Raw genomic sequence first — 24,689 nt, forward strand, 5'->3', positions numbered from 1 at the left:
TGATAACACTTGCTCTCAATTATGTCAATTCGCTCACAAAGGTCTCAACTGCTTCAGAGACTGACAAACTTCCTAAATAGGTTTTTCAGTGTAGCCTCCAGCAGCCAGTGCTAGAGTTAAAGAAAATAATTGTTAGTTAGGGGTGCTCAAAACCTGTGTTAGACGCTCCCACATTGCGGGAATCAGTCATGACCCAATCAAAGGGATACGACTGCTACAGGCAGGGCCGGCGCTACAGTTCAGCCAACTAGGCTGCCGCCTAGGGTGCAGACTGCAGAGAGGTGATGTCAGGGTGACCGGACGATGGGTGTAGGGGCCAAATGTGAAAAAGTGCGCTTACCTTATTAGTAGTCATCCCAGGGTCCATTGGCTGGGCACGGCTACTTTTATTCTTGTGCGCATGGGGGAATGCTGGCTGGCGCATGTGCGGTTGGTTGGCATCCTAGGGTCAATTGGTGCATGCGCGGTGGGTTCGCGAATGGTAGTTCGGTTGTCGCATGTGCGATAATTAAGGGTGCGAATTCAGATCGGTACAGCATTGTACAACATGGCGACAGCGTAGAGGAGTGGGGGTGAATGAAGCTCATATATTTTTTGTTGACCGTTTAAATGGACATTTACATAGAACGTTAACACAGATTTTTGATTTTATGGATTATTATCCTAGAACATTATTTGTAGACATTTCATAAAATGTTAAAGAAGATGATCACAAGTTTTATGTGTTAAAATAAAGGAATTAAATACATCTGTACTTGTATTGGAAATAATTGAAATGCATCACGAATAAAGAGCCTCACCCAGCCTCCAAGCGGCTTTTGTGGATAGTTGTTATGTTGGTTACGTCAAGTAACCTTAAAAAGTACATAGGCTTAAAGATGCGTGAAGTAAAAGGCTTTAATATTGTGTTGCCCTTGGTGGAGGTAATGCATTCTACCGAGTGGTCTTTAGTTCAAATATTTTCTTTTGTATTTGAGAAAAATAATCAAAGATTGACTTGTTATTTATTCTTGCAATTTAAAATTTGCAGTTTCAAGTTTTGTGCTTTTCATTTTTTCTGCAAAACATCTGTTTTTTGAAAATCAAAGTTGGCGATTTTGGGGGGGTGGGGGCGGGTGCAAGTAGTTGGCCTAGGGTGTAACATAGTCTGGCACCAGGTCTACACTTAAAGGAATAAATGGCTGTGGTTAATAGGACAGCTTTCAGTGTATTAGGAAGGACAACTTAGAAAATCACAAACAAATAAATACAAATAAAATGTGAAAGACTGAACTGGAAACTTGATCACTTTGCTCTGCTTCTGTGATTGAAAATGGATGATGTTTTATGCCACTCTGCAAATCCTCAGATTTGTCATATTTTCTCTTGATATAGTTGTACATTCAGTATTATGCTTGCTGTCAGAGCGATCCCATCAATCTCCTAGTCATTTCCCTCTTCTTCCCTTTTCTCCCACACATGCCAATCAACTCCCCTGATTCCCTTCCACCCATCTACTCCAGGGGTAACTGACATTCGCTAATTAAGCTACCTGCCAGTACATCCGTGGCACATGGGAGAAAACCGTGTTACAGGGAGGATTAACTCAACATGGTCAGCAATTTACGTCATCGTTCACCCCACATTGCTGGCGCTACCCGACAGACACACAACCTGAACAAACTTGAGTTGTGCTTGTGCAGACATCTAATGGACTCAGCAAACTCTCCAGATAGGAATGTGTGACTGTCAGTAAACTCACAGTAAGAGCCAATCTTTCACCTGTTGTGAGGCATTCCCTGATGGGCATTCTACTCCATCTTCCCTTCACCATCCAGTGAGGCTCCTGATGCTACTGCTCTGCTGCCCCCATGAAATCTTTGAAAGGCAAGGTCATGCAGGTGCGGACCAGCTCCATGATATGGGACATAATAAAGGAGGATCTCCAAATGATCGAAACTTCTAGATCTTTTCTTCACCCCATTCATACTATGTGCTCCTATATTTAAATTTAATTTTGAAAAGAAATTAAATGTAGACGTACAGTATGGTAACAGGCCCTTTCAGCCTTATGAGCCCATGCTGCACAATTACACCCAATTGACATACAACCCTTGAATTGTGAGAGGAAACTGGATCACCAAAAGGAAACCACACAGACACGGGGAGAACATACAAACTCTTTACAGACAGTGCGGGATTCAATCCCTAGTACTGGTCACTGGTGCTGTCACAGCATTGCACGAGCCGCAATGCTAACCATGCCACATGATTGTCTCCTGACTTTAACCTTATCTGTGCTCTCCAAGTGCAGTAAGTAGTTTTTGTTTTAAATTCAGCCTTTTCCTAGGAACTATTCTATCACATTCTTCAGAATGAAATATGAAGTGGAGTATGGTAACAGCAGGAGGTATTTAATCTTTCATGCCTGCTCTGTCTCTTCGTGGATTGTGGATGATCACTGCTCCTGTGAACCATGTTTTTCCACTTTAGATTTAAGATCGGCAACTGATTTTGCATCGTCCTTGGACAAGACAGTTCCAGGCATCCCCTTCCTAAATTCTGGAAAAGTAATCTCTTTTTTCTAAGTTAACTCCTGGGATTGAAGCATCATTCCATTAAATTTGCACTGCACTTCCAGAATTCCAGGTGTAGTCCAGCCAGAGCTTGATGCAAGCGGACACCAGATTGCTTTCTTTTAGCCTTTTTCATTATTTCTCAACAGGCCCATAAGGTTTTAATGGGTTAGCATAGATGAACTCCTGTGTCTCTTTGCACATTCACTGCCTTAAGTTGTTCACCCTTTAAATTGTATTCTTTACAAGGGAACAGGAGATAAGTTTACAATTACCAATATTAAAATTCTATATGTTGATAGCCACACAAGACCTTCTCCTTGAGAAAAACCAGTTCCCCTGTTGCAGAATCCAAAGTGTGGATAGCATAGCGGTTAGCACAATGCTGTTACAGCGCCATGACTGGGTCTGGGGTTCGAATCCTGCACTATCTATAAGGAGTTTATATGTTCTCACCATGTCTGCCTGGGTTTCCTCTGAGCACTTCAGTTTTCCCCCACTGTTTAAAACGTACTGAGGTTGTAGGTCAATTGGGTGTAATTGGCCAGCATGGATTTGTGTACCAAAAGGGCCTGTTACCATGCTGTATAACTAAATTTAAATTTAAAAAAATTCTCAGTGAAACATGTTTGTGCACGGCACGTGAATTTTTATCTAAGATCCAGATTCTGTGAACAAATAAAACTATTTGTGTACCATGACATGAACCAACCCAAGCCAAGAGTGACAATTATGGTTTTTAGACTCCAATGTCAGGAAAATTGCAGAAAAAAATTTACATAATTACTGCCCATGTGGTTGTTCACACTGAGCACCTTTTTAGACTGCAGTTACCTGAGTGCAACAGTCCCAGAGGTTGGACGTGCAGTAGAGTGGATGACCGTCAATGAATTTTTCTGGTACGATTTACACTACAGGCTTCCTCCAAAAAGTTGTAGGGGGTCCTGCAGGATAAATTGTGGTGCAGGAATTGACTCAAAATTCCTGCACGTTTCTTTTTAGACTGCCCGTGTAGCAGCAAAATTCCTTGATTGTGCCATTACTTGCATGCAATCTAAAATCCATAATTGTTTGTACCAAATCCTAGTTGCCCTCAAAGCTTATGAAAATTAGAGTGCAGGGCTTCATGAGGTGTGGGCCTGGCTCCAATATTAGGTAAAGGGCCTGGACCCACTTGCTCTACTGCTGGAGAAGCCATAGCACCAATCTTCCTTGATGTTGAATATTTTATCCTTTACATCTTTAATTTCCTATTCCTCACCCTTTCTTCACACCTGAGAATCCTCACAAATTTCTCCTCAGCTCTCTCATCAAACTTCTCAGCACTCAATATCTCCTCAGTAGTCCCCTTCCCCAAATTATCCATGCAGCCTCCTGTCCTGCACCATGTCCTGCATCTTACCATCTTGACCAACCACTTCCGTCCCCCACTTCAGTCTTCTTCCCTACTCCATGAACCATCTCCCCACTTTCCCCACCACATGCTGCACACAATGGCCATTTTTTGCAATGGTAAGTGATCAGGTAAGAGAATGTGTTTTGCATAGCTGCATACACAAGATCTATTCTACTCTACATCATCCTTTAAGGCTCACATGCCACAGAACATGTGCAGCAATCTTATATCTCCCACCAAACTGGAACCACCACCCAAGTTGACAGCATAAGGAATTTTAGGCCCAAAATTTCTCTTTTCTCTATGCAACATGGCTCTGACAACGAGATGCAATTTTCAGACCGTGATATGAGGCAAACATTTCATGCAATATCCTGAAATCCCAAACCCAAAGGTCAACTAGACCTCTGATCCAGTAAGCAACTGAACATCCCTTTTAAGAAGACTTCAAATTCTCTTCCGCAGTGATCAGAGAGCAACTTACTGGGCAATGGTTTGGCAACTGAAATGGCAAAAGGGCCAAAATGATGTAATTGGGACACAAGTTTTGTATTTTGATTCGGGATAGGTGTTGGTCCCAAATCAAAACAGCTCTTAACAATTAAGATGATGGTGAGTTGGAACAGTGTGTTGTGTACAATGCGCTAATTTATCATGTCTCAAACAATATTCCCATTGGGCAACTGGGTTAAATCAGAGAATGCATCTAAGTCATGTCATAAACAGGGAAAATTTGGATAAGCTTTTAAATGATCACATATGGCTCCTCATTGTCAAATGGGATTTCTTACATAAAATGAAAACATGCAACACTCTGAACAAAGCGTGAGCCATACTGAGAGAGAATCCATTGAATTAAAAACCTGAGAGGAGGGATCAGTTTTCAATAGCTCACATGGCAATGCTGCTCAGTCTCGTTCTAAATAAACATTGAACTTATTGCGTCAAAGAAACTTAATCATGAAAGACATATAATGTCGCATTACGAAAAATAAATGTGTTCTGTCCTTGGGACAGGGAGATCTGGTGTGAACCCGAGCCCTCCATCCACAGCTGCCCCAAACAGTGACCTAGAGTTCTTGAAATCAGAACCGTGGTTAGGGAGATCCCGACGACGTGGTATCTCCTTGCAGCACTGGCATGGTAGTAGTTGTGTTGCTATGCCAGAACATTCAATCCTCTCAACTCTAACAGAAGTCAAAAAAGCCAAAATCTATATAAAGCTGGCTAACAGCAAAGTTGATTCTTTCTAATTCTACCCAATGACTTTCTAGTGCCAAGAAGTGGATACAATGCCATGAAACAATGTGGCAAATGACTGGAAAAGTAAACGAACACCTCAGTGCTGATGGAAACCTGCATCCATCCGAAAATCACAAAGACCCTCCACACCATACCATCACACAAAAGATCAATTGCTCCTTTCTGCAGTCACTGGTCTGTACTGAGCCTGCTCTGAGCCATTTTTTTCTCCTTCAGAAATATACTTTAATCATAATACACAATAAGTACAAGCACTTTTTCTCAACATTCCTTGTGTTATCAGTTTAATACATTTCTGCACATTGTGCCAATGCAAACGTTTCTTCTGTGTACTTTTTGAAAGGCTGTTACATTGACCCCAGGCACTCAGTGTATGGTGGCTGCAGAATCCCAGACAAGGATTTTGTAGTGGCTGTACCAAGCTTTTCTCATCCCTCAGCATGTATTCCTACATCTTAAAATATGCCATTCGCTTGTGTACAACTCCTTATGCTGGAAGAATAACAAAATTCCCGACAGCCTAGTTAGAGTAGCAGTTATTGTAACACTATTACATCAGCGTAACACTATTTGTGCCAGTAATCCAGGTTCGAATCCAGCACTGCCTATAAGGAGTTTGTAGGTTCTCCTGTGCCTGCATAGGTTTTCATCGAGTGCTCCGGTTTCCAAAGACATTCAGGTTGATAGGTTAATTGGGTGTATTTGGGTGGTGCAGGCCCATGGGCTGGAAGGCCCTGTCACTGTGCTTTATCTCTAAATTAAAAATTATATTAAAAAAAAATTAAATTTGGGCAAACCAAAGTGTGTCTTTCATTAAATTGCAGATGCTGAATGTTTGTCTCAGTGGTACTCGCTGGGAAGCAGCGTCTATCCTCAAAGACCCCCACCACCCAGGCCATGCCCTCTTCACTCTGCTACCATTAAGAAAAAGGTACAGGGGCCTGAAGACGAGCACTCAGCGGCACAAGGACAGCTTTTTCCCCCGCTGCCGTCAGATTCCTGAATAATCAATGAACCAAAGACACTGCCTCACTTTCGAGCATTATTATCATTATTTTTATTTTATTTTTTTATATAGTAATGTCATATGATGGTTATAATATACATGTTTGTACTCGGATGCTGCAAAAAAAAACTGAATTTGATGACAATAAATTCTGATTCAGATTAGTCCATGGATCATAAAGTCCTCTGTTATGTAGCCTTTCAGTCCAAATAAGTACTTAGTTTTTTAATACTGCGAGCAATTTGCTTCCAATGCCTCCTTATAAGGTACATCCTATTTCCAGTAATCTTTTTGGTTGAGAATTTTATTGCCTTTTTAGGTGCAAACTGCTCAGAGGTTTCTGAGGGCAAATGATAAGCAGATGGTCCCTGAACTGTGATAAGGATTTCTACCCACAGTGAGATGTGGAAGGAGAAAATGTGCCACACAATGTGACTCTATGGTGTCCTTTTTCCTAGGATAACGCTTGCAACTTATAATCTTTAACTAACAAATCCTGACCCAATTTCCACAGCAGCAGGTGTAGCTAGACTCACCCAGAGTGATGGCGAAAATACGCAGCTTTTTGAAACAAGGTTGAGGCTGCAGCCAGGGTTCTGCAATGCCCTCCTTTGATTCTTTCCACAACTTGGCATACATTTCATCTGACCTCATTATTTATCCAAATATCATTAACCTGCCCACCCACCAAGATGAATATCTATGTATGTGCGTGTGGGGTTTTCTGTTTTAAAAAGGGAAAAACAACATTCATCCGAATAATGTGAATGAAGTTGTTTTGAAGCTCAATAAATAGATATATTTAAAAAAAAACACTGCTCACCTGGCCCAAACTTGATAAATGTTTTGTCAGAAAATACCCCTGACCTTGACACATGTAGTTGGACTCTTAACAGGCATTATGGAAAAGCAGAAGACTGATCAGTTGCCTTTTGGATGGTATTTATCATATTTCAATACAGATTTGGTTTGGAACATTCCTCCTGTATCAGCTTTCACTTTGGCACTGTGACTTTATAGACAGTAAGATGGTCTCTAATTGAAAGAAGATAGATTTTGGATTATTAGGGATTGGAGGATTGGGATTGTCTTTATTGCAAGCCCAGTCAGAACAGCTGCTCATAGAGAGAGTCAGGGAAGACTCATTTGCTCTTCCTCCCCTGCAACAGCTTGCTGTGACTCTGGTGCAAGAGCTGAGCCCACAGTGTGCGACTAAGCAGCTTATGGCAGAACAAGACACTCTTTTAACAGATAATGGAACCCATTGTTTGAACATTCCAAAGCTCTGCTCAGTTACCTTTCACATTCTCCCTGACAGTATGCACTTGAAATGAATACTTCATGCTGCACCTATGTCTGGGAGCAACAGGTTTGTACATACTCCTTGAGCATCTGACACACCACTCCCTTCAAGGTTCAGTAACTTTAAAGGACTCCAGGAAGCAGCAATCTCTTTTTGAGAACTGTAGTACAGCAATAGAAATGAAACAGCAGCTAACCTGAAAGTATTTGATAATCCCTCAAATATCTCTGATCGGGAGTCCTTCCTACTGCTGAACATATGTTCAACTGTGCAAGGTTAACAGAGGGCATTAGCGGAAAGACTGGGCTCCAATGTAATAGCATTGGCAGCAGGTCAGCATTGCACTCATTAACTGTCTACTTTGCACACTCTCAGCAGGGTGGGGCGCTGACCCCTTTCCCCAATATGGTGACTGAAATCATATGCATCACAATTTGCTTGTGTATTTATCTCCATTGTGGTACCAGTTCTGCTCCAATCACATCAAATAGTATCTACATTGTATGATTCACTTCCCACCTTCTTGCCCATCAATTGGGGTCATAGTGCAAAAAGCAGCTGCAGAATAAAAGTTGCACAGACAACTTGCTGTCACTCAGCCGCATTATTTCTGGCACTATCTGAATCAAAAATATTTTACCAACTTCTGAGTTTCTTCTTCATATGTCAATCTAAACACAGACTTTTTGTTGTTCCAGTTTCACAGATGTGTATGTGGGTCGGCCTGGTTGCAAGCATGAAGCTTGAGTTTTAATCAACTCGTCCATCTACATGAAGGCCAAAGATCAAGGCAGGTACCTCTTCCCATGCAAAGTAAATTTATATACCTCACTGTAAAGTAATGTACATGTGGATCAATCGTGGGTTTTTTTTGTCACATGTAACCTTATAGGATACAATGACTGTGAAATATATATAGATGTTTAAACTGAAGGAATGGCTGACTGAATCTACTTCAAATGAAACTTATGACAAGTCCAAGGGTCAGGTTCAATCCTGTTATTGTAAAATGGCCACTGTTAAACAACTGATTGTATAAAGTACTTATACATCTAAATTGCTCTGCCCCAAAATTGTTAACGGAGTGGAAATCCCCGTGCATCTAATTGGAGACCCAGCTTACCCCTTCAGGAAGTGGCTGATGAAGGGATTCACTAACCACCATACACCCGATCGAAGGCAGAGAAGCTTTACTTCTATTTGAGCTCGGCAAGGATGGTGATAGAAAATGCTTTCAGACATCTCAAAGGTCGCTGGAGATCCCTGGCCAAGCGACTTGACATTTGTACTACTTTCGTATCAAATGTTGATGTTACCAGTTGTGTTCTACACAATATATGTGAAATCAACAAGGAGCGCTTCTTGCCAGAGTGGATCACTGAGTTGCCCAATCTCCCCAAAGAGCCTGATCAAGTTGCTTATCAGATTGCACAAGCACACAGTCACCAAGCGATCCGTGAGACAATTATGACCCTTCTGTAAGCAATTTAAGCAAACAAATAAAACTTTTAGTAAATGTATATTGCACATGTCAGAGAATTGTAGTGAACAGGAAAGATATAGACCACAGTAGAAAGGTTTAATTCAATGGCGTATAACTATTTACAACTGTGCAAGTATATAAAACACCAATGACCATGTGCAAAAGTAGTAAGGCACAACACAGTGTGGATAACTGCCACATCTCTCCAGCAACTGGAGGGAGGAAGAGGAAGAAGGTGGTTGAAATGACTCATATGCCTCATCAGTGTGGTGGATGCTGTCATTCTGCTGTGATTGCAGAGAATAATACTGGCTATGAGGTGCAGGAGAGTGATACCGTCAGGTGGGAGCTTGTCGCAATAGAGCGGGACCAGGATGTTGTCGTGCAGGAGATGCCATGAGTACAATCATTTCCCACATAAGTAAGCCTGGTTCTGCATCTCATTTCATCTGCCCGCTCACGTCTATTGGCCTCCCGTACTGCCATCTCTGCCTCCTGCACTTCTCTCCTCAGCTGCTCCTCATGGGCCCTCTCCACTTCCAATTGAAGGTGCTCCCTCTCCACATCCTCACGGTCCTTAGCCAGTAACATGTCCTTCATCTCTTTGTCACCACTTGGGTTTTGATTGGTCTCTGCTTTTTCTGCAGCAGATGGCATCCTAGAGCACAATAAGCGACATTCAACGAGAAGACCACACTTACAAAAAGATATTTAAGAAATGTTAATCATGATTTTAAAAAGTTTTTACCTGGTCAATCGTGAGGCACAGATTCATCATTTTTATTGCTGGCCTCGTTGTCCATGCCATTAGGGACTTTGGCATCAGGACTGGTGCTGGAGGAGGGAGATGAAGCTGAACAGTCTCAGAGGAAGATAGATCCTCCATGTTGCTCAGAAGAGCAACTGGGTTTGCAGAGTGGCTTATGCCCCAAATGGAATAGCACAGATCAAAATATGGCCAGCGCAAACACCCTCTACCACTCCTGCCATTATGGTCGTTCACCTGATGGTTTTTTTTTTTGCAGGCTTTTCAATTAGCTCGTCACCGAGCAAAGCCGCAGACTCTTAAGTTTTTGTGCCAGCCTTTCCAACATCAGGCCAGCCTTTACTGTTCCTGGAACATGTCAGCTAATTTCTTTCACCGCTCGGAGGATAAGGAAATCACGGATCTCTTCACCCACAAATTCGCAGACATCGTAACCGTTAGATGTTCACTACTGTCTGCTGCTTTAAAATTTTCAAATTTCCCACTGATAGGTCATACACATTACACATCATCACAACATCATATACCTTAACCCAAGATGGACCCGGAATACCTGATTTCCCTTTTGCACAGATGGTGTACTGGCACTATTACTGCCTCTGCTGCCGGAAAAAAGCTGGGACTGGAATGAACCCCCACCCCATCCCCATTCCGTGTTGGTGCCTTTTACACAGGCATAGCGTAAAAAAATCTGCAAATATTCCAGAATGAAGTGGCTGTGTAAAAGGCACCAATGTGCAGCCCCCGCCCCATTGTTTGGGATTTATTCCAGCCTGTAATGTAAACAATGAAATAGATGATTCCCTGCACAGTTTGCCAGGATGTAACAATAATCTCGACAAGGAAATCATTTTTTTCATTGTGAGCAGTCTTCTCCTTGGCCAAATAACATTCATCACTTCTCAGTACTCCCCTGAAAGAAACAGAAGTGATGGGAGCTTTGGTTTTAGAATCTGCTGTTTTTATTTTGGTGAGCTGTGGACAGGTTTGTCAGTGATGCCACTGGCGGGTTATGTGAGAGAGTGACAGTTGGAATCTAACTTGCTTCATTCCTCATGCAGAGGATCATGCATGTGGCTTCCACAATTGGAAACAGGAATAAATGGTGCAATGAGTCACTGTCTTCCTGGAAAACATTACCTTAGCAACCTAAACCCATGTGACTTAAAAAGAGGCCAATTTGTCAGTTGATATCCAGCCTCAAAAATCAGGACTAATAAAGCAGTCAAGCACAAACCCTGTTGAATTACATTCAGATTTTAAGATATTTCTGTAAAGGAAGGGATTTTAATTTTTCAATTTTTGAGGATATTTTACCACAATTCATTACATTTGATAACTATTAACAAAGAATATTGCAAATGATGGCCTAACAAATGGAGCATTCGAAGAGTTCTGCAGAAATGCCAGGCATGGTCCAAAAATAATACAGAGAATGGGGCATTTGATGTAGTTTATCATATTTTTCAGGAAAGCATTCTTTTTAATTAACTAAAATATAACAAAATTATCGATATCAGTTGACATAAGTTCCATCTGCTGCAATACGTGTGAAACTCACTTTCAAAATATTTTCTCTTCCCTCAACTACCAGAGAAAATAGGACAGGCAGGCATCCAGCTTCCAGACCTCAGCAATGCCATTTTGAAACCAGGCACTAATACGAGATCTGTAAAGCTATTCAGAGTTAACAGTTTGCTTACTCTCTTGTGTTCCAGAGCTATAATGCAAACCCGAACCAGATGGATGACTAATAGAGGATATTTCTGGATTAGATTGTTACAATCCAAATAATTACAAACACATTGATGCGTGGGGCAAAAATAGTCCATGGTGTAGGTACATCTTATAATGATTGAAGGTGACCTCTTTTATTGTAACTACTTAAAGAAACAGTAAGGGGTATGTTTTACTCTGTTCATTAACTTTTTTTGAAACTGGTGCACTGCACTTCATGTTCAAGTCAATATTGATCGAACAAGGTGATTGGAATGTTACTGACTCCACTTCTGAGGGAGGTGCTCAGCCTCCACTGAAAGGCAATGTTTTTGTACTTCCCAGTCAGAACTTCAACAATTGTTTTTTTTAAAAAAAAACTGATGCCTTGCTAAAACAAAATTTAAATTTGAAACTAAAATTAAGCAATAGGAAATAAAAGGATTTTATGTAAGAAAAAATAACAAAAGTGGGGAGTAATTTTTGGACTTTGCAATATCCTTGGGGACCTGCAACCACAAGAAATAACAAAGAATGCAAGAAACAGGAGCAAGCCGAGGCCATTCAGCCCATCATGCAGTGGGATGAGTGGGAAAATGGATCAGTTCATGATTAAATGGCATGGCAAACTTAATGGGCTGAATAGCCTGTTTCTGCTTCTATGTCTTATGAAGCTGCCTGCTCTTTTCACTTCATGCCATCTCTTTGAAAATTATTCAACGGAAGTTTCCTTAAGTGAGCAAAATTGCGCCTTCCAATAAACTGCACAAAATATTATAATATATTCATATAGTAGGAAGCATCATTGCTGCAAAATAAAGATTACTGGCATAATACTCAGCGTGGGTAATGTTACGTCACAATCCAGCAACAACAGAAGATGCAATTCAAAAGGGTTAAATTTTAACTACATTTATTAATGACTATTAACAATATATTCTCTTAACACAATTAACCCCACTATAAGTATCTATAGCAAATATATAGATACCATATATTTATAAACAGTGTGTTTGTGGAAAACCCAGACCATCACAGTCTGTGCCCAATATTCAAAAAGGAAGTCCAAAAGTCCCAGGTCAGTCCGTCAAGTGAGTCAGTCCAAAAAAAAAAGTCCACAGAATTAAATCTCGAAGTTCAATGTCCAAGTCCAACTGATAACCAAGAATGTCATATTGAATGTTGGAGAGAGAAATGACTGATGTTGTGTTGCACTCAACATGAATCCTCACTTATGAGGCATGTGCATTTCACACAGCTCTCCAGCTGCCCTCTACTGCTCCAACTGCCGCTCTCTGCTTCACAGCTGGATTCTCCCTTTGTTTTTGAAAGTTCCAACCAATTGGCGAGTCAGCACTCAAGCTGTACCACAAGTTGCACCAAGTTCTTAGCAGAAATCCATCCTTTATAATGGCAGTCCACAGTCCAAATGGGCAGTCCATGGTCCACCACAAAAGAAACCAACAATAAACCACAAAAATCATATGCACTAGACTGATCCCTTCAGAACCAGAAAATCAACGTACAGGGAATGGAAAGGGAACATCTTAAAAACTGATGGTACTCTTCACTAGGTTTCGCTTCAATGAGAAAATACTCAACTAAGATTCAGGGAGAACAACCCCATCTTCCGAACACATGATTCCTAGTGTTAGGTCAGAAAGGTATGCTTAGTACCTCCAGTCATGAAAGGTAAATAGTTACTTCTTGCTAAAGTTTTCTAACACATTGTAGCCGGTCATTACTCGAAAGAAGACACGTAGTGTAGTCAGGTTAAGCTTTGAGTTTTATTAGGGCTCAGGCCCAACTTTTATACTTGCACTGTTCCCACCATAGACCCTCTTGACTGATGTCACAACATGCATAACAAAAGCTGGTTTCCAGTGCATGGGTACTTTCCTGCATAATAATGTCCTTCTTCCCCACGTGCTGTCCCTGTCTGTTATTTGTTTATATGTTTACGTTGAATCAGTTTTTTTTTTTGCCCTGCCAATAAGTGATAATTCTGGCTTGCCCACAAGAAAAATAATCTCAGGGTGGTTTGTGATATCGTGTATGTACAATGACAATGATACCAAAATCTGTAACTACTTTCCAACCAATAAGTTGCACAAGGGACAGGAAATGCTGAAGTCTTGATTGTAATGATTGAGAAAGACCTCAATCTGTGCTGATCAGCCACATCACCTCCTCCTTGCTGACCATCAGCACAGTGGCTCCCCAAAGCTGTAAGCTTAGTTCCCTGTTCTAATCCCTGTACACTCCTGACTGTGTAACCAAGTTCAGCTTCAATGCAATCTATACATTCACTGATGACAACACCATTATTGGCCAAATAACTGGGAACAACGCGTCAGAATATTTGAAAGAAACTGAGAATCTGGTTGGGTGCTGCCAGAACAACCATCTTGCTCTCAACATTTCCAAGACCAAAGAGCTTATTGTTAATTTTAGGAAGGGGGAGACAGAGGGACAACAAACTCATGATGGAGAGGGTTATCACCTTCAAGGTCCTGGGAGTCCATATTTTCAGAACATCTCCAAGAGTCTTAAAACAATTACAAAGAAGGCATACGAAGGCCTACACTTTCTAAGAAATCGGAGGAGATATGGTATGTCATCAAATACTCCATCCAACTTCTACGCTGTGCAAAGTATTCTTACTGGTTATGTCACAGCCTGGTTTTGTAATTCAAGTGCCCAGGAATGCAGAAGGTTGCAGAAGGTAACATGTCCATCAGAGATCCAAACCTTCCATCCATTGAAAGCATTTCTGGCTCAAGAAGGCAGCCAACATCATGAAGAACCTACCCCTCCCCTCTCCGCCACCCCATCACACTGCTCATAACGTCTTCTCACTGCAGAAGGTACATAAGCCTGAAAATCAACATCTCTAGGTTCAAGAACAATTTCTTTCCAACAGCAATTGGGCTCTTGAACCTGCCTTTGTTACATGAATTGTAGACACCACAAAAGGGTTTTCCGCACTATTGCAAAGTTGCTTTAGTTTTATTGCACTAGGATATGGTGAATATTTATTTTCTATCTTTTGTATTTATTATCTCATTAATTTAAGTTCATCTATACTTTTTTTCCAGGTGCCTTGCCATTTGGCATGGGCATTCGTGTCTCTCCAACCATCATGGTCTCTGACCCTCCGAATTGTAGTTGTTGCCTCCCCTCTTTCTAACCATGATGTTAATCTGTCTATCATTTTCATTCTCTGTCTGCCTCTGCTTCTGTTCTAATGTATCTCTTCACATGATGAGTCCAAAGAATTTTGATTGCTGTTTTCTCATTCTTTTAAGTAATGTACATTTTGTTTTCATTCTTTGTAGAACATCTTCGTTTGTTATCCTGTCCATATATAATATGCACAGCATTCTTCTGAGAGACCACATCTCTGCTGCACTGATTCTTTTTTCCCATTGCATTTATGATGGTCCATGTCTCACAGCCATACATCAATAGAGGAAGAATATAGCCCCTCAAAGTTCTAAGGCAAATGTCAATCATGTATACTATTGTAGTATTTTAAAATTGAGCACCTGTTCTGCTACAGCAAGAATTTCATTGCATATGTACAATGTATATGACAATAAACTCATTATAATGATCAATCTGAAGCAAAAATAACAAACTACTGGAGATGCTCAGTGGAATTGACCTGCTGAGCTCCTTCAGCTGTTCTTTCCTTCAACCAATGGGAGATTAATCATGCCTTCAAGAGTGTATTTACAGACAAGTTATACTGCTGAGGTAGTTAAGATACATTGGGGCCCTTCAATTAAAGCAAGACAGTAATTTGAGAAAGTCAAAGAAAGTATTGGATGATTGGATGGTGCAAACCGTGCATTGAAACAATTTTCATTGCTGGTAAATTTTACACTCAGCTGCATGCATTCCGAGTACTGTTGCATCCAACACTCAAATATACACTCTTTCAGACAGGCAATTATGATATAATTTCCAGTCATTCACGTTATTTGAAACCAAGCAAATCAGGTTGCCCTTTGGCAGAGTCCATATGAATTATTTTCCATGTCCCAAAGTGAACTTAAGTGTAAATCATTCTCATCCATTTGGTGGACCCTAATTTTCTCCCTCTTACTTCCAATAACGAATCATCTTAATCTGTTTCACATGCTACCACTGATGAGTTAGTTATGATTTTAAACTGTTGACAATGAAACTGTATATATTTTCTGTGGCACATGAGAAAGCACACCAACATTCATAACAGATCACCGTTCAAATAACATTAGGCAATAATTTTTTTTTCCATAAGGTTCCTTCCTGAAACAAAATTGGGGATTATGATAGAGAACTTTAAATTGAACACAAAGGTAATTTCAGATTTGCTGTATCACAAAAGAAGTTGGAGAAACATTAAACTAACTTTTATTCAATTCAGCAAGTTTAATCACATCATGATGCTGAATGATTACGTTCAGTTGACTGCACATGTTGCACAACAAATGTGAGGCGCTCAGGGTTTGTCTTGGTCACCAATTTTACAACTGAAGTAGAGCTCATAGACTTTCTTAAATAGTGCATTCATGCTGTATCTTTGAACCTTAAGCGTATACTCGCCACAAATGTAACAGAATGTATCATTGCTGTTGCAACATTGATGAGACATTTCAGCTGTACTGAATCGTCCTGAAAATAATAAATGCTATTATGAAGTACATTCACTAAGTTATTGTCTGAAGAACGTGAATCAACATTAATCTATGTCAATTTAATGTATAGCATTTGTATATGTAAACTTCCTGTCTGCATCTGTCTTGACAAAGCATGCCTAGGTCTCAGCCAATATTTGCATATCACTTGCAATAAGTGCATGCCCAGGCATGCTTGGACTGACCAAAACATCTTGCTTTGTGGGCAATATACTAGTAAAAATATGACAGGAAATCACAAAAATAGGTATATCTAAAAAAGCCAGTTTCGTGATAGGAAAATTTTGAGGTGATATTTGTGATCAGCTGCCCAAAATCCATAAAATACACCCAAAAGTATTCAGGAAGCAACATTTTCATTGTCCAACGTAATAGGATGCATTTCCATTTTGAAGGGAAGAAATCCACTTACAAACTTCTATCAAGTCAAACCAATGCTAAAAAATTTCAGTGGATTGTAATGGATTCAAGCAGTGTACATCAGCGAGCACTTCATGTTGTCAGGACACAATATATTGTCACCAAGAGGTCAAGAAGAAAAATCTGGGATTCCTTGGGGGTGACAACAGGTCAGTAGCATTTTTAGATTGTTCTTTGCAGGCACAATAAACTCCAATGTATTTTCTAAGTAAATTCCAATTTTAGAATGACATGTTGTTCTTTATTCCTCTTTACAGTAAAGTGCTGAGAACAGATATTATGACTTGCTGAACTATTGCTATTCAACATAAATCTCATTGGGGTATTACAGTTGCCAGAAAGTTGCTGGTGTCATAAAACTCCAGTTGCTTTACATTTGCAACTCTTTTAGAATAATATCCAAACTAATTTGAAAACTGTTTCAAGCCTGTGCATTGATCTTCTAAATTCATTAAATTACCCTTGTTAAAATGTTCCATATAATGAGTCTCCATCCAAATCAGATTTTTTGGAATATCTTGTTGAATAAAGTCACTTCTGTTCCAATAACTTTCAAACTTATTTTATTGTGTGAATATTATCAGGCTGTGGTGAGCTGCTGTATTCCCGATGATCTGGTTCCACCCCATTCTGCGACGGTACCTGTGGCCCCTCCCTCTTTTGACCTCGTATAAAGCCTCTAACACCTTGACCCTTCCCCTGAAAGTCTGAGTCACAGCACAGGATGAGGTCCCTGCCCATTGTGAATAAAAACCTCTAAATCAGTGACCCAGTCTCAGCCTCTCGAGTTACTTACTGTGTGCCACCTGCTTCTGAAGATATCCTTGCACACACTGACGGAGCCTTAAGAGAATTAAGAAAACCAAATGGGGTTACTTTAGGAAAGTGGCACAGAGGTTATAAAAAAAAAGCCACAATCTTATTGTCGGCATAAGGTTTATTCCCAATTCTTTTTCTTACCATGTTATTTTCTCACAAGTTCTATTCACATATGTTAGGTTGTCAGCTGTGTCATCAATCACTCTCACTATTTATTGTGAAATGACTACCAAATTAATTTGGTTGCCACAAAATAAAGTTTATAAAAAACCCATTATTATAACTTTGGAAAAAGAATTGCATGACCGGCAGAGATTCATTCACAAGCTTTTTTTTAAAAAAAAATCCAGATTCCTGTTTCACCACCTATGCAACATCCAGATACAATATATAAAGTATTTATTAGTTGACAAAATTGCAAAAATGTAATTATAAAATCAAACTGCTGATGAATCTAGAAATAAAAATAGGTTTTTACTGACTAGAACTGTATGATTGTTCACATATGATGGCAAAGAAATACTGAAATCAAACTCCACAGGCTTCCTGGCTGTGAGTTTTTAACAAGTCACGTCATTGGCATCTTCTATGAATGATATACATTTGAGAGTTACTTTTAGTATATGTGCTGCCAAAGTGAGCAGATTGGGGAGTCACTTTTGACACAAGGACAAGTAAGGGTAGTTTTTTTAGTGTGAAATTCTGAAAACAAATGTCCAGCAGGCAGTTTTACCTCTGACAAGTCCCCTATCAGCATTCCCATCAATACAATGAGCTCCATAGCACTGGTTGGTATTTAAGAATGGAAAGTAGAGAAATAAATATTTTCCATATATTGTTCAATGTGAATGCAAGGCGATGAATTACAAATGGATGAAAGACTTGTCGCTTTGAGTGTGTGCATGTATAATTGAAATTATTCATCCAAAACTAGACTGAGAGTATATCATATACAGCAAATATTTTATGGCATTACCAATGCCAAGAACAAGGTGATTGACCAGCATTGAGGCAGCCTGGGAGCCCCAATAAAGAAAGGGTCTGAAATAAGTCTTTATCCTGGTTTTAGGCAATCCCTTGAGATCAAGGATGACTTGTTGCCACTCCATTTTTAAGTTCCAAGATGAATCATGAAGTCATAACCATATAACCATTTACGGAGCGGAAACAGGCCAGGTTGACCTTTCGAGTCGATGTGGAAATTGCAGACTCTTCTGCTTCTTCGTGATTCTGATGCACGGGCTCAAGGTTTTCAATGTCATTCCAGTTTGCATACCGCCGAAATGCGTTCACAGCAGATGCCATCTCCCTGGCCCTACATTCAGCCTTGGAACACCTGGACAACAAGGACACCCACATCAGACTATTATTTCACATACTGGTACCAGGCAAACTAATCTCCAAGCAATGTGGCCTTGGTTTCAGCACCCCTCTCTGCAATGGGATCCCTGACTTTCTCTCCCTCAAGCCGCAATCTACTTTTTGTATTGTATTGATCATCTATTTTTAATTTAAGGTATTCTCTTGTAGTTGTTCTTTTCTTGAAGTACTATTCAGCTGCAGCAAGTAAGAATTTAGTGCATACGTACATACAATGTGTAGGACAATAAACTCATTATCATTAGCGAGGATGCAGATGGACACTGTCTCTACAGTACTCCCTGCCTGCCCATCTCTGTGTGGCCAAATGCAGTTCCAACTCTATCTATAAATGTGCAGATGACACCATCGTCATAGATAGGATCGCTCAATGCAGAGTACAACAGAGAGATAGAGGGATTTGGGACTTGGTGCCAGGAAAACAACCTCTCCTTTAATATCAGCAAGTCCGAAGAGCTGTTTGTAGGCTTCTGGAGGAAGCTCACTCCCTGGTCTGCATCAGCAGGGCCGAGGTGGACAAAGTAAACAGCATTAATTTCCTCAGGGTAAACATCTCCAGTGATTTCCCCTAGTCCACCCACGTCAATGTAATAGAGGTAGCACCTCTACCCCCTCCAAAGCCTGAGGAATTTTGGCATATCACCAGCACCCCTTGACAACCTCCAGCAGGGTACATTTTTGTGTGGTGTGTGTGAATTATTTCACCCAAAACCTGGAAAAAATGGATAAGGTTGTGAACGTGGTTCACGCCATCACGTATAGCCCCCTCTCTCCAATCTCATTGACTTCGTCTATTTCACCTGTCTATCTCCACCCACCCAGGCTGCACTCTCTTCCCCTCCTCCCATTGGTGAGTTGGTGCACCATCAAGCTCAAGGACAGTTTTTTTTCACCCCCATTTTCTGTCTCCTCTTGAATGAGCCTGAAAAAGGTAGAATTATGCTGCCTTTGCTCAGCACCAACTGATCTCTTTTTGTAAATCTGCACTTTTGTAGTGTGTCTCACTTGTTACATGATATATGAGAGGCTTACTGGTCTGCTTGCACAACTTCTATCACTGCATCATGGCACATGTGACAATAAACTTGAACCACCCCAATTCTTTTTCACAACTTTCAACAGAAACAGGCCTTGAAGTCCTAAGAGTCATGTTTTCCAAGGATGCTTTTGCACTTAATTGTGCTTTTCCCCTTTGTTGTCTAGTAGTCTTCATCCATGACAGAGTTTGGAATAGAATGACTGCTTCAGGGCTCTGGGGTCAGGCATGTGAACGACATGACATGCCCACTGGAACAACTGACTCACAATGGAGCATCATTAGCCTTCAGTGTCAGGGACCTCGCTGTGAAGTTTGCATTGTCTTGCCATGATTGTGAGTTTCCATTGGGTCCTCTCTTTCCCTCCCACATCCCTGAAACTTGCTGGTACATAGCAATTCCCCGTAGAGAGGCTACATGTCAAAAGAATCAAGAGCAGAGCTGACAGTTGCGTGACAGAGAACACATACCATAGCTACAGGAAAATGAGCGTGAACAGGGCTGATGGATTGCTCTGTTGGCTATCAGCATGGACCGGATTGGCCTTGGTTGTCATAATAAATAATTAAGGCCTCAGTACTGGGCTTGTGGGCCTAGAAGAGGTAGGTTCACTTATCCACCCTGAGTCTCAGTATCTGATAACCTTGGATTTTGGCAGTTATGGAGGGTGTAGTGACATCCTTCCTTAATTTGGGTGTATTTTATAGGGAATTCCAGAAATTATTTAGGGAATATCTTGGAACCATAGAACCACAAAAGACCACATCATAGAAACAAGCTCATCAACACTTCTAGTCTGTGCCAAAATATTATTCTGCCAAGTTCCACTGACCTACACCTGGACCATATCCCTCCATGCTCCTCCCATTCGTGTACCTGCCACATTTTTCTTAAATGTGAAAATTGAGCCTGCATTTACCAATTCAGTGGCAGCTCGCTCCACCTCCCACCACTCTCTGCATGAAGGAGTTCTGCTCAAGTTCCTTTAAACTTTTCCTCTTTCGCCCTCAACTTGTCCTTTACTCTTTATGTCTCTTAACCTCAGTGAAAAAAAGCCTGCTTGTATTTACTCTATCAATTTCCATCATAATTTTGTACACCTCTATATTAGTGGTTCTCAACCTTTTCCTTTCCACTTACGTACCACTTTAAGTAATCCCTATGTCCTTAAGTGCTCTGTGATTAGTAATGGATTACTTAAGGTGGTATGTGAGTGGGAAGTGAAGGTTGAGAACCACTGCTCTAGACCCAATTATTACTGAAATATTTTGCTTAAGAAAAATTGTCATTGGCCCATTTCCTTTGGAGTTATGAAACTGTGCACATAACGAGTCAATTAAATATGATTAAAACAGTGGTTTTCAAACTATTTCTTTCCATCCACATCTCTCTTCTCTTTGGCTTGGCTTCGCGGACGAAGATTTATGGAGGGGTATGTCCACGTCTGCTGCAGGCTCGTTGGTGACTGACAAGTCCGATGCGGGACAGGCAGGCATGGTTGCAGCGGTTGCAAGGGAAAATTGGTGGGTTGGGGTTGGGTGTTGGGTTTTTCCTCCTTTGTCTTTTGTCAGTGAGATGGGCTCTGCGGTCTTCTTCAAAGGAGGTTGCTGCCCACCGAACTGTGAGGCGCCAAGATGCACGGTTTGAGGTGATATCAGCCCACTGGCGGTGGTCAATGTGGCAGGAACCAAGAGATCCACATACCATCCACATACCACCTTAAGTAATCCCTTACTAATCACAGAGAACCTGTGATTAAAGTGGTATGAGAGTGGAAAGAAAAAGGTTGAGAACCACTGCTATTAAACCTCTCCTCATTCTTCTACACCCCAGGGGGATAAAGTCCTAACCTTTTAGCATTTCTCTAACTCAGTTCTTCAATTCCTGGCAACATCTTTGTAAATCTCTTCTGCACTCTTTCAATCTTATTAGTTACCTATCTCTTTAGGTATCCAAAATGGCACACAATACTCCAAATTTGGCCTTGCCCGTGTCTTAACATCCCAACTCCTATATGCAACACTTTGATGTGTGAAAGCTAACGTCCACAAGTTCTCATGACCCTATCTACCTGTAATGCCACATTCAGGGACTTGTACATCTGTAATCTCAGATCCCTCTGTTCTACCACAATCCTCAGTGCCCTACCAATTAACATGCATGTCCAACCTTGTTTTGTTCTTCCAACACCTCACACTTGTCTGCATTAAATTCCATCTGCCATTTTGCAGCATATTTTCTAGCTGCTTTCAATCCCTCTCCAAGTTTAGAAAGTCTTCCTCACCATCCACTACACCACCTCAAACTTTTGTGTCATCTGCAAACTTGCTGATCTAATTTACCACATTATCATACAGATCATTGCTCTAGATGACATACAACAATGGATCCTGCACCAATTCTTGAGACACACCACTAATCACAGGCCTTCCAACAGAGAGGCAATCATTCACTACCACTCTTTAGCACTCGGCATGTCACCAAAAATTCTCCAAAGCTTCTACAGGTGTGCCATGCAGAGCATTATGACTGGTTACATCACTGTCTGGCATGGTGGTCCCAACACTCAGGACAAGAAAAAAACTCCAGAGGGTTGTTAACTCAGCCTGCAACACCACAAGCACCAGTCTTTACTCCATCGAGGACATCTACAAAAGGCAGCATCTTAAGAAAGCAGCTTGCATCTTCAAAGACTTCAACCACCCAAGCCTCATCCTCTTCACTCTGCTACCATGGTACAAGAGTCTGAAAACAAGCACTCTGCAGCAGAAGGACAGATTCTTCCTCTCTCCCATCAGGTTTCTGAATGAACAATGAACTATAGACAATTCCTTACTTTGTCTTTTTCTTGCATTTTGTGGCTCATTGAAATATTTGTACTATTAATGGTGCCGCAAAACAATGAATTTCATAATATATTTATGACAATAAATTCTGATTCTGACTTCTCTCATAAAGCCGATGTCTCAGACAATTTACTACCTAACCATGAACTCCAAGGGACTGAACCTTCCTGACTAACCTCCCATGTAGGACCTTGTCAAAGACCCTACTCCACAACATCCACAGCCTTTCTTTCATCAACTTTCCTGTTAACCTCCTTGAAAAACTCAGATTGATTAAGTACAACCTACCACACACAAAGCCATATGGACTATCTTTAAGCAATCCATCTATCCAAATACTTGTATATCCATTCTCTTAGAACATCTTCCAATAATTTACCCACTACTGATGTCAGGCTTACCAATCTATAATTTCCCAGATTATATTTATAGCCTTTTTCTAAACAACAGAACCACGTAAGCTACCCTCAAATTCTCTAGCACCTCAACTGTGGCTAAGGACATATTAATTATATCTGCCAGGGCCCCAGTAATTTGTACTCCACCCTCCCTCAAGGTCCGAGTAAATACCTTGTCAGGTTCTGGAGATTTATTTACCATCATTTGTCTTAAAACAGCAAGCACCTCCTCTTCTTTAATTTGTATAGGTTTCATAATTTTACTACTTGTTTGATCACTTCCCTAGACTGTGCAAATTTTCCAAGTAAATAGAGATACAAAAAATGCATTTAAGATCTCCCCATCTCTTTTGGCTTCATACATAGCCAACTTCTCTGATCTTCAAGAAGCCAATTTTGTACTTTTGCTCTTAATATACCTGTAGAAGCCCTTTGGATTTTCCCTCACCTTGTCTGCCAAACAAACCCCATGTCTTCTTGTAACCCTCCCTATTTTTTCATGTTTTCTTTTGCATTTTTTATACTCACGTACCTTATTTGCTCCTTGTTGCCTATACCTGAAATACACCTTCTCAACCAGATCCCCCATATTTCCCTCAAAAACCAATGTTCCCTACATCTGTTAACGTTGCCTTTAATCCTGAGCATTCTCTGTACTGTTATGCCTCAAACCAACAAAAGACGCAATTCAAAAAGGTTACATTTTAACTCTATATTTATTAATGACCATTAACAAATATAATGTCTGAATCCAATGAACCCCACTATAAGTATCTGTAACAAATATACAGATATCATATTTATAAACAGTGTGAATGTGGAAAAACCCAGACTATTACAGTCTGTGTCCAATATTCAAAAAGAGAAAAATCCCCCCCAAAAGGTCAGTTAGTCAAGTAAGTCAATCCAAAAAACACAGTCCACAGAATTCAATCTCGAGCTTTAACTGAATAGCAAAAGGATGTCATATTGAACGTTGAAGAGAGAAATGACTTAAGTTTCCATAAGGTTATGAATCCTTTTTCAAGGCTTCTTTAGATGATTTCCCTCCATTCTCAAATTGTGGTTTTTAACTTATGAGGCACATGCCTTTCACATGGCTCTTCAGTTATTCTCCATCGCTCCAAATGCAGTTCTGCTGCTCCAACGGCTGTTCCAACTGCCATTCAGAACGTTCCATTCTCTGTCTGCACAGCTCGACTCAACTGCACCACAAGTCACACAGAGTTCCCAGCAGAATTCCATCCTTTATGATGACAGTCCACAGTCCAAAAGGTCAGTCCATGGTCCATAACAGTGCTCTCAAAATTTTACCTTTGAAGGCCTCCCACTTACCAAGCACATCCTTGCCAGAAAACATTCTGTCCCAACCCACATTTCCTAGATCCTTTCTCATTTCTTGAAAATTGGCCTTTCTCCAATTAAGAATTTCAACCCCAGGACTAGACCTATCCTTATCCATAATTATCTTGAAATCATTTTTCAGTGATCAAGTCATTCCAACGAACAGAGAGGTGCACATAAACTAATAATTCAGATTCACAACAGCTGCAATTATGTCAAAGTTATTTTAAACACATTGAATAATCATAGTTGAAGATATTGAGATTCATTTA

General features: G+C 40.6%; 2 long non-coding RNA genes across 2 annotated transcripts in view; both read right to left on the reverse strand.

Annotated features, from left to right (window-relative positions):
* The window catches only part of LOC138752299 (uncharacterized), a 49,414-nt gene extending 31,975 nt beyond the window's left edge, over positions 1-17,439 (reverse strand). The window contains exon 1 of the long non-coding RNA XR_011350498.1: positions 17,390-17,439. This is a non-coding gene — a long non-coding RNA (uncharacterized lncRNA). The remainder of the gene's footprint in view (positions 1-17,389) is intronic.
* Positions 17,440-17,512: 73 nt separating this feature from the next.
* LOC138752300 (uncharacterized) lies at positions 17,513-24,273 on the reverse strand. The gene is made up of 2 exons (XR_011350499.1): positions 24,163-24,273; positions 17,513-18,748 (listed from the first exon to the last, which is right to left on the reverse strand). It is a non-coding gene; the product is annotated as an uncharacterized lncRNA (long non-coding RNA).
* Positions 24,274-24,689: the final 416 nt, after the last annotated feature.

The sequence above is a fragment of the Narcine bancroftii genome, chromosome 2 (genome assembly GCF_036971445.1).
Source record: "Narcine bancroftii isolate sNarBan1 chromosome 2, sNarBan1.hap1, whole genome shotgun sequence".
Classification (NCBI taxonomy): Eukaryota; Metazoa; Chordata; class Chondrichthyes; order Torpediniformes; family Narcinidae; genus Narcine; species Narcine bancroftii.